Below are 10,606 nucleotides of genomic sequence, written 5' to 3'. Positions count from 1 at the left end.
AATAACCCATTCCCTATAGTAGGCAAACAATAGATTTACCAGTGCATCAACATTGTTACATACATATGTACCTATAGCTACAAACAAAGTACATATTTGAGGGTATTAAAAGAGATAATCCCCGCCACCTGAGCCATTTTGTCTCTTTCCATAAATAATATATTAAATAAATATTTAATATTATTTTGAATTGACTATGGTTACAAAAAAAATATATTGTAGTTTACCAAATTATTGGTTGAATTAGCTGATCCCATGGTTGCATCTCGACCTCTCGGCTATGATCAAAGGTGTGGTATCTGTTCTTATCAGCTGAATGTCTAATATGAGAACTCTGTTCCCTCTTCCATATTAACCTTATATATGTCCGTGGATGGATGTTTCTATTCTTGTGTTAGCTCAGTTGTGGGTTAGCCTTGTATGGGAGTACCCATAAAAAAAAGACATAAATATATTGGGTAAAGGATATATCAATACGTATATCAATGCATATGATGATTTCTGTCTTCACCATTGAAAAAAATAATAATAAGAGTTTGAGAAAAAAGAATTATAAGTTCGGATAAATGATTTATACTTTATTCTTTAAAGAGCTCACTAATAAAAGTACACAAAATTTATTTCAACATACCAGCGTTTATATTTAATTCAAATCATAACATATACTCAAAATGAATATGAATTATGAATTGATAATAAACATAAGGTACAAATAACAAAAGTAAACAGAAAAAGTGTTAATTGTATGCGGGCACACGCCTGGAATATTTCATTAATAACACTGCATTATTATTTATATGATTTACATGGGGGAGAACTATATACATGCACACGCTTGAAATATTTCATCAAAACGACTACATTGCTATTTCTTAGATCTAAATGTGTTTATGATATACATCAGGGATCACTATATACAATGCACCCAGTGACTGATCTTAATATATTTCTACATTTATTCAAACAAACTTTGCTTTATGTTTGACTCTTTTTTAGAAAGAGTACATTTCTGTCAACCATTTAAATTTATGCCAACTGTATTGATTTCAGTCTATGATTTAAGTTCGGTTCCCATCGGTCTTGAATAATCAAAACTTCGAGTCTCAACATGAATTATTACTGTGAAATTAAATTAATTTATTAGATATTTTGATACGAAAAAATGGATATTATGTTAGTTTGACTCATACATTAGGGAAAAATTCACAATTTATTCATGTTTCAAACGATAAAAGGTGAAGTTATAATTAATTAAATATTCATTTCTTTGTTTTTTAAAGGTGCATCATTTTTTTTTTTTTTTGGTGATGACAATCATTTGCACTAAATTGTAAATAAAAAACTTTATCTCAAGTGATTCTTCAATGAATATTCAACCTTGCATAAATTCATGTATTATATCATAATTAAATGTGATATCTACTGGGAATTTCTTCTAAATGCAAAACTCCAAGAAATACTGTAAAAACGGGACTCTGAGATCCTGGGAAGGACCCTATGAGAAATTTTATAGCAATGGGAGGTACCCCATTAAGAGTCCGTTTTTTTATCTTGTACCTTTTCCAGAAACTCTGGAGATTCCTTGAGTTTTGAAAAATCAAATTCTGACTTCAGATATTTTTTCCGACCCCTAGTGATCACATTTTATCCTATATATTAATCCATTAATATTGACAATTCTCTAGTTGTAATTTTGACTTTTGAACAATATAACACTTTTTTATATATAAATAATTTTTTTTTTGATAGTATTGGAAGTAGAAAACGGCAGGATTTCTTGCCACCCCGCAATAAAATAATGATTTGACATTAATCATAGAGCTGAATTTAATGTACAAAATATATCAAATCACAACACAGTATCAATAATTAATATAAGGAAAACTTTTTCAGTTTAATATATTTCCAAAATAATATTTAATTATTAGTATAACTTATAGTTTTGATTTAAAGGTACCTTCCCCGTGTATTAAGCGATGATGTGTTCTAACCCTCAAAAGAAAATTCATAAATTTGTATAAACATTTTTCACCCAAGTATTTCTCATTTTGATGACAAAAAAAAGTAGATTTAATGTACGGGAAGAGATCCTGACCTTTGTAGGTCTGACTATGCGTGGGTGTATGTGTAAGAGAGGAGGGGGTACTAAATTCCCGGATTATTTTTTCAAATTTGTCAGTTTTTTATTAATTTTTTGTTGTCACAATTTTGGAAAAAAATAATTTTTTTCTGAAATTTAAATGGAATTCTTTATTTTTAAACTTTTTTTTTTTTGTTGAAATGACCAAAAAAAGTTAGCCCCAAAGCAAAATTATTTATTTATTTTACCAATGTAAAAAAAAATTATTTTGTATAATTTTGTCTCTTATCAAAGAGCACTCCCCCCTTATAAGGAAAATTCTAGTTAAGGCTCTAGTCACTTGGCATGAATGGTTTAAGAGGTTTAAGAATAGGGTTGCTTCAAAACACAATTTTTTTAATAATATATTTTATAGTTCAAGTCCAGAGACTATAAACATAAATTTAATTTATACCTATAGGTAGTTATTAGTGTTACGTAGTAAATGATTGTGTCAAGTATAAATATTTCGAATATAAGATATATGTAAGAAGATGAACAATCAATGAAACGGATCAAAATCTATTTAGTGCTAATACATTCATAAGTTTATGAACACAATTTCTGTTCCTCGTAACCGAGGAACAGAAATACAAATAACCTCTTACTGCAACGTTACTCTTTATTATCATAACATTGACTATTCACAAGACTAAGGTACTAACTCTGATTCCGCAGCCCTGATTAAAAAAGTACATTTTTTATATTCATTCCACGTCAAATTGTGTGAGTTGTTACTTGTTACTATTCATCTCTGTAATCTGTTTATATATAATATTAGGTATGATATTCCTACAACTAAGAAAAAAATTAAATCCAAAAACAGATTTTTAAAAAAGATTAAGAAATGATCTATCATCTACATAACCTGCGAGGAATAAGTTTTTTGACCTTAATGTTTGTTGCCAAGTCAAAAAAAAAAAAAAAAAAATATTAGTGATCAACGAATTTTTAAGTTGTTCCTTGAATTTATATTAGTTGAACATTAATTGTAAAAGAGAATTTAAATATATGGGATTGTAGACCTAGGGATGGCACGGGTCCGACAATTACGATTCACAAGATCAGATAAATATTTGCTCGTAGGTTAGTGAGTTAAAGGAGATATCTATCAAAATATATACTGGTTAGATCCGGGCCTTCTGTTTGCATACGGTTGGCCGTTCGGATTTGCTACTTTCGGTATTTTACCCTGTCAGACAGTGACAACTGACAATGATATGATGACAAATGATTGCCTTTTAGGGTTGCTCGGTTTACTAGTACCAGAGATAGTAATGTAAATCGTGTGTATATTTTAGCCGGCCCGTTTCTTTGGAATTGGTAATATAAATAATGCATTTGCATTTCCTCTGCTGTTGTCATTATTATTTAAGTCCTAAGTGGCAAACTTCATTTCCTACTACATTCAACTATATTCAAAACTTGAATGAACATTCATGTGTGCTCAAAAAAGACACGGAGTAACTTTGGGGATTTGCTGCAGAGTTAGAATTGTAAGTCTCTGTTGGACTCCAGTTAAAATTAAGGATGGACATCGGAGTAATTCTAGCCAATGTCTTTGTTTATTTTCTTCTCGTCCTACTCCCTTTTCACAGCTGATTGTAGCTAATCTAATGAAATGTCATGACAGCTAAGCTGCTCTCCTCCAAAACAGTCTTCAAATTGTCAGGGTATCCATATTGATGTACGGTTTCTTTCTTTAACATACCCAAAATAACACAATTTTCAATAACTACCCATAGTGGGACATAGCGTTGTGTACATCCCTATTTATTCAGGCTATTCCAGGTTTATGGGCAGTCCTATTGGTCCTTAGGACTGTCAGAAACTAATGGAAAAAAACTAATTAAAAAATCATGATATAAAGTTAAGCGACGCCATCAAGGACCGAACTGATGCATTTAAAACGGTACTATACCTAACTGATATTACAACCAAATACATGCACCAAAAAGGTGTAGTTCAGAAAGTTGGCGTCAGGGCTGTTTGAGGTTCAAAAGTGTCTAATAAGGGTTCAAAATAACTGAAAAGACTCATTCAAAAGAGTCTTGCAACGGTGAAGATGGTTTTTGTTTTCATTGCTGGTATCAAAAGTGGCCTCTTCACCCTCACAAATAACTTTTTTGATAGATATCCGGGCAATCTAGTGTGAAATCCCGAGATCTCTTGCATGGTCGCATCATGGACTTGAGGGGATTGGCCTGGTCTGTTTTCTTTAACTCCTCTGGGTCCATTTTGGCCTTTTTGAAAAGAACCCTTCTTCCTCTCTAACATTTCGGATATGCTGACGGTGCAGACGGTAGTCCGGGAAACGACGAACTGCTTGTAGTGCCGAATTGATATTCGTCAATCCCATTAAATTCTATCACTCTACCTTTATTAATTCTTGAACTAGTAAGATTTTAATGGACCACCAGGTATATGGGGTACATACTTGAATAATATTGCTACAAAATCGATTATTTTGTGTATAAATATAGGAAATATTTGCACAGTATTAGGAACAGATATATTGTATTTATTCAAACTGGACCTAATACATATTTTGCTATTGAATTTGTTAAAAGTGGAAATAATTGGTTTTGGAAGTAGGTGTGCAAAAATAAATATTGTTTGGAGCTCAGGCCTTCCAATGAATAGATAAACAAAGAGGAAAAATGCCAATACTTGTCCTTAAGAAATCTATAAAGAGCAGTCACAACCAATTAGGTACCACAATAAATATATGTCAGTCTCGTCAAACTCCATTATATAAATTTGAAGATCTGTGTCGTCGCAGAAAATGTGCTTATTTTTTTATATTATTAGAAATTAGAAACAATCGGAGACGGTTTATGAACCACGTCTGATTTTCTCCACAATATCCCCAGTTGTTTGGTATCATTAAATGATGGCAGCAGTCGAGTCTAAATTTTTCAAAATGTATTCTCTTTGGCTTAAACATTAACAACTCCTATGTATATTTTGTAAGCTGTCGATTTTCTGCCTCACTGGCCCCTTCTAAGTAGTGCTCTAAACGTTGATTGGTTGAACTTAAATGAACTTTTGTTAAGTAAATGACTACTCCCTACTCGGTTTATAATCTATCACAACCTCTCCTTCAAAAATAAACAGAAAAACACCCAAAATTAGAATTTTAATGATCTCAATGCGTTGTTGAAGCGTGTATCGTTCCATTTTTATTAATGACGCAGTTTGTACCTGTCAAATGTAAACAAATTAGAGCTTCAAGAGTGATATCTACCGAAATATTGGGCTGTTCAAAATAACACCACATATGGGACAACACTTTATTATCTTTATTAAACCTATATAAGGATACAAAGTTGACCTCTGTACCTGAATATGTTCCAAAATTAAGATTGAGTAAGTATATTTAATGTACGTTTTCTCATACCTTGTCCCCTCATAAGTTAAAAAAATAATCTTAAACTAGTCAACCAGCAAAGAAAAGTCTTAGTCACAGCTCTGTCTCTTTTTAGAATATGAGGGATATGCTCTTGCATATATATATAAGTCTAAATACAGGACTGGTCCTACGAGTTAATTTCTGATCAATTTTCCTACTTTTTTTTTTTTTGAGGAGGAGGAAAGGTTTAGAGAGTCCATAAAGATTGCCATGTCTACAGTAGGAATATAATATGTTCATACAATACCAGAAGCTATTATTAATGATATAAATACGTATTTGTTTTTTGTTCGTATATAAATAGGTAGAAAAAGAATTTTAATTAGAAAATAATTAATTAATTTAATGATGGATCACTAATCTCCCCTCCTCTCATCACTAATAGTAGTTTCTTTCTTTAATTTCCCTTACTCTCTCTCCCTCATACTATTATAGAAATCGGTGGGTAATACAGTAATAACGGATGCAAATATGGCAATGGAGTCTCTATGGATGCAATTATTCAAATAGTTGGGTACATAATAGGCCTTCTCTCTCGGGATCCTGGGACTTCTTGTGGCTCTCAATATAACTTTCATTTCATTATCCACCAAAAATTAGCTCATTCACCATTTACTATTTTTGTTGTGGATCAAATTTGGTAACGAAGTTTAAAATTAGTAGCCGCAGGTTCTTAATAACCATAAATCGAGACCCAAAACATACAGAAGTATTTTATTACAATTTCATTTCATTTATTTTTAATTACGAGGTTTCATTTTGTAACCAAACGACAGCTGAAAAAAACAAACCACAACAAGTTGTCTTTTTCATACAATGTGTCTAATAGTGTTGAGTTTCGGTCTTGAAATCCTAGACCGCTCTGAGAACGTTATATTTTTTGGACCGGTGTCATAAATAAATTTGGTCTAGATCCCTCCCAAAGAAAAGTTCGGTATAGTTCGCCCCCAAAAAAATCGGTCTAGACCGATTTTACGTATAAATTGTTTATAACATGACATCATATGTTTTTTCAAGTACTATGACGTTATATAAAGTTTAAACAGATATAACTCAGCTTAACTTTGATCACGCCGTCTCTTATACAGTTGATCTTGAAAAAAATGGTGTTTCATAATATATGAGACCAAAAAAAATGGGTACATAAATTGAAACCGAAAAAAATGGGTCCATAAATAGAGACCGAAAAAAATCTGTCCATAGAGGGATACCGAATCAAAATCGGTCCACGGTCTGTACCGAAAAATCGGTCTAGAAAAAATTACTTAAGACCGAATTGAAAAAAAAATTCGGTGCTGGACCGAGTCTCAACACTAGTGTCTAATTGTAAAGATATCGGAGGAACAACAAAAAGGCAACTCGTGTGTCATCCCCATCACAACATTGTCAGAGAAGAGAAGGCTGCAGAGACTATTTCCAACTCCATTTTGAATCCCTGCATTATCCAGAAGTCTATTACAGCACCATACAGCCAAGAAGAAACATGCAACAATATTGCAGTTTGGGGTGTCTTTGAGATGAATGTCTACCGAACCTCTCATCCAAAATTGTATTTACTCCGAGTTGCTATCATGACAGTGTCGTACGGCACCATGGATACGGTCTTCATTATCAATTGCCGCCAATCTGCTCTCAGGCATATCGAGACTGTTATGGCTTGCAAAGGAGGACATATTGAATAAAAATATAGCTAAACATAGTATTTAAACAATTCTCAAATTAGTTTTGAGTTGCCTTTTCTTGATCCATAAAAGATATGTTTTTTCTAATATATAATAATGCAAGTTTTGAGAACCCACTCTGTAATAGTGAATAATAATAGAAATGATGAGCATGATAAATTAGAATATATTATGAGTAGGATTATCTTATAATTTATTCCTTCTTCCTAAAATATAAAATAAATACTCAAATTTCACAGTATTTATTACTTACTTACCCGTATGTTAAATATTTGTTTGCAGGGAAATTAGAAATAATATAAAGTTCGAATGCCCACAGTTCTATTTCTCGTAAACACCCATAATGACCAAGTATCAATATAATAGATAAAAATGAAATGAAAGCATTAGTCCATGACAAGTAATTAGAAGGACGAATTTTGTAATTGAATTAACTGATATAAGTTAGAACTTGTATACAACAGATACAGATAACCGCTCAATATTTCATGGGCATATTTTGAAGAATTATATGCTTTGTATTGAAATTTTTTGAATGAGTTGAGATGCCCCGAATAATATTAACTATGTACAGTTATGGAACCTAGATACTATCAACTTCATTTAGTTTTCTTCTTTTTCCACTCAAATCATAGATCCTTTTTCTTTATATATAAATATATATGTATATTATACACTAACAGTTCTTAGTACTTAATTTGTATTTAGATACATTTTTCGAAGGCGATTCATTGTAAATAAACATATTAAAGGAATTCTATCATAAGTAATGAGGAGAATGAGGATTTATTGATAAATTTTGCTTTATTATATCGACAAATTGAGTTGTTATAAGTATTTTTTTCTGTTAATTTTTGCATTCGATTAATAATTGTTGGTTAAAACAATGCTAAAACCCCTTCAACGTCCATATTAGTAGTTTGAGCCAGTTTGAAGTTGGCGAGATCTTAAAGAGTCTTGTTAAAGGGATGCATATCATCTTCATCACAACTGATTATACATGATTGCCTGAATGGAAGATTAGGATTTCTGTGATTTCTATAAAAAAAGTTATTTCTCTCTCAAGAATTTTGTCTTATAATCACTTTTTCTGATTCAGAAATTATATTCAGAGAATCATATTTAAGTTGTTTTTCCTTTTCGAGATTTGTAACAGTTTCTGATAAGAATGATTAATTTTAAAAATTAATGCTTAAAAATCAAAAATAATTGCTTAGATAAAAATTTGTATTGAAAAGAATTTCTACATAAATTTGTACTTTGGCATTTAAAAAGTATTCAATATAATATATTTGAACCTTATTTTACTTTGATATATTATTGTATATAATATAAGAAGAAAAAAGAAAGGTTAAAGTCAAAGGTAAATACAACGTAAAAATGCATAATCGACAAATTACTTTGGAAAAATTTCTAATACAAAACTCAATTTGATTTTAGGCGGAGCTTTTGCACGAGTGCCTATTCTAGTACTTTTATTGTGACGATGAGCTTTCGCTATTGTTAAATGCAATTTGCAGTCTCTTTAAATGATTAATTAAATTAATTTGTTGATAAAAATTGATGAATTATCCTGCACAAAGACAGTTTCCCGGGAAATGAGACATCTTAGTACCTAACCTACATACATAATGAGAAAGAGAGAGAGATAGACAAAAAGAAAAAATATATTTACATTTTCACTCTGTTTTTTTTTACTCGTATAAAAAAAAAGAAAGATGAAGACTTAAGATAAGAAGAAGCTAAAGAACTAACGGTTGAAAGGGAAATGTTGCTCCATACCTACAAAATATATATGATGTAGGTACTGTCGTAAAAGTAAGGCCTTAGGGCTTCTCGACCACACGAATAAACACTTGTACACATAACTCAATAACATATACTTTATTCTAATATATATTATAGGTATACATAGGCATTAGGCTGGATTACTTTTCTTTTGTTTGGTTTTTGACATCAGGGGCGAACGCAACATTATATATATATATTTTTTTGGAAAGCGGGCTTGGTTTTTGGATTTTTTAGGATTTTAAAATAAAAAATTAAACTTTTTCGAAAAAAAAAATTCAAAAATCGACAGCTGCTCAGAAAAAAATAAATTTTTTTTGGAAAAAAACTTCAAAAATTAAATTTAAAATATTGAGTATTTTGGATAAAAATTTCAAAAATCCACAGCTACTCACAAAAGATTAAATTTATTGGGAAAAAATTGAAAAATTAAATTTTATGGAAAAAAAAAATCAAATATTAAATTTTCAAGTAAAACGCAATTTTTTTTTTTGGGGGGTACAGCCAATCTAGCCTACCCTTTGCGGACGCCCTGGACAGTCATCTGATTCAGAGCCATTGAGACAGAGGTCCAAAGGAGTGAAAGTCTTAAAAATTGGTTTTAGGACCGGTTCTAAGATGTTATACTACAATGTTTACTTATACTTAGTCAGTACAACTCCATATAACCAATTAAAGGAACATAAATAAATAAAAACATGATTTGGGAGTACTTTAGCACTAAACCTCACCAAAAGTCTCATTCATTTTTTAAAATTTTATATAAGGTACTTCCCCTCTTTCCTTTTTTAATTCTTAAACGCCAGTGAGATTCATTTTATAGACTACTCCCTGTGACTATTTTTCATGCCTTCAGACATAAATAAATATAAGCATTGCTTTATTCATATAAATTAGATAAATCCCCAAGAAATCCTCATTGTTACTTGCCGTTTTTCATAAGTACACTAACACGTAGCTACTCAATACATAGATGTTCTCTCCTTAAGAATAAAAGAATAATACTAACAGCTTCAGAAATAAAATGATGAGCCAGGAAGTACTTTAGTCTCTAGACTGTTTATAAACTTTTTTTATAAGATTGACACAATAATAACTTTAATCAAGATGCGCGACGAAAGATAACATTATAGCCCAACAAAATTTTGCATTGGTTGTTTTCTTAGACCTTTACGGCTTTTCCACATTAGCCGTAAACGAAATTCGAAAAAGGTTAAAGAACAAACATCCCTAACGGGCATTTCTTTTTGGATCTGTTTTATTTGTTTGTGATGTTGGTGTACATATACATATATATTATGAAATTCAAGGAGGAACTTTAATATTCTGACATCCATCTTGAATCCTCTCTCCTCCCTATTTACTTCTTCATTAAAAGATATTTATCAATGTAATATAATGTAAGACATTAATTTATATACTTTTATATTAAGCATACGGGGTGCGGTGTCTTTTTTATAACGTATATAAATCCATGCATTGGCTACAAGATTTAATAGAGAATAAATATTATTTTTTAATACGATAAACTATACATATAAATGATCAAAGTCTATAAAAACAACTGCATTCTTATAGGGAAAACAGTCCGCAGAAAGTGGGCTG

At 30.9% G+C, this 10,606-nt stretch overlaps 1 pseudogene; it reads left to right on the top strand.

Annotated features, from left to right (window-relative positions):
• Positions 1-258: 258 nt before the first annotated feature.
• LOC121115543 (U2 spliceosomal RNA) lies at positions 259-439 on the top strand (annotated as a pseudogene).
• Positions 440-10,606: the final 10,167 nt, after the last annotated feature.

This window comes from Lepeophtheirus salmonis, chromosome 3, assembly GCF_016086655.4.
Source record: "Lepeophtheirus salmonis chromosome 3, UVic_Lsal_1.4, whole genome shotgun sequence".
NCBI lineage: Eukaryota > Metazoa > Arthropoda > Copepoda > Siphonostomatoida > Caligidae > Lepeophtheirus > Lepeophtheirus salmonis.
The sequence above is the reverse complement of the archived record's forward strand: the minus strand, read 5'-3'. Positions and strand labels throughout refer to the sequence as shown.